Source organism: Marmota flaviventris, chromosome 10 (assembly GCF_047511675.1).
Source record: "Marmota flaviventris isolate mMarFla1 chromosome 10, mMarFla1.hap1, whole genome shotgun sequence".
NCBI classification, from domain to species: domain Eukaryota; kingdom Metazoa; phylum Chordata; class Mammalia; order Rodentia; family Sciuridae; genus Marmota; species Marmota flaviventris.
In genome coordinates, this window is record NC_092507.1 from 19,338,732 (window position 1) to 19,339,785 (window position 1,054).

General features: G+C 44.7%; 1 pseudogene; it reads right to left on the reverse strand.

Annotated features, from left to right (window-relative positions):
- Positions 1 to 331: 331 nt before the first annotated feature.
- On the reverse strand, positions 332 to 647 carry LOC114094127 (ATP synthase subunit g, mitochondrial pseudogene; annotated as a pseudogene).
- Positions 648 to 1,054: the final 407 nt, after the last annotated feature.

Genomic DNA, 1,054 nt, shown 5'->3' on the forward strand with positions numbered 1-1,054 from the left:
CTACAGGTATGCACTACCACACCTGGCAGAACATTTTATTTTGATAGATTTATTTTTAGCTAATGAAAAAATAAAATGCTAGACATCTGTTCTCTCATGTATCCCTAATCACAGCCCAATGGGGTGGATGCTATTCCTCGAATTTTACAGATAAAGAATTGAGCTCAGAGAAGGGAATTAACTTGTCTGAAATCACACGAGCAGTTAAGAGGCAAAGCGGAATTTTTTTTTTTTTTTGCGTAAATCTTGTTTTATTTAGATGGTTGTTTGATCACACAAGGTCCAAAAAACACTCAATAAATTAATACAATCAGATGTTAACAATTGGTCTTCAAAAATTGTAGCCTGTGATGCCACATTTGCCTAAGATCTCTCAGATGTGAAACCACATTCGCACCTCGGTGGCCACCGAACCCTGTAGCTCAGTTTCCTTGCTACAAGTGAGTGGGTTAAAGCTACCAGTGTGAGCACTGTGACTACTTTTTCTTCAGACTCCTAATAGCTATAGGGATGTCAGATGGGGTTGGAGGAACCAGCTCAGCCTTGACATAGTGCCAAAATACAGCCAGCTCCAGACTTGAGTAAGTCACAGCAGATGTCACCGGCCCTGGGGCCTTCTCAGGGAAATTACAGACAAGTTGGGCCATGGTTCTACGATGAAAGACCTGTCACCCCCAAATCCCAGCAGAATGTCAACTCCAGCAAAGCTGAATTTTAGACCAAGCCTGTTTACCACCTTGAGAGGCCTGAGATCTCAGGCATAATATTGAGATGCTGCGTTCATGCAAGGAGACAGGACCTGAGTCCTGTCCGGGAGGCACTGCCAAGACCAGACTGCTTCCTGCTAGCACCAGAGTCAAGGGTCGTAAGTGCTAGGAAGGCCCAAGTTTCCAACTCAGAGCTTCTCCTGCTGCCACAGAACCAACATTTATTTACAGAACCAACATTTCTAGGCCCAGCAGGTGTCTAGCACAGGCAGGATGACCCCAAACTCCTAGTCTTAGGCTTCACGAGGCCTGGGAATAAACAAGTTCGTGTTAACAGAAACAAGCAG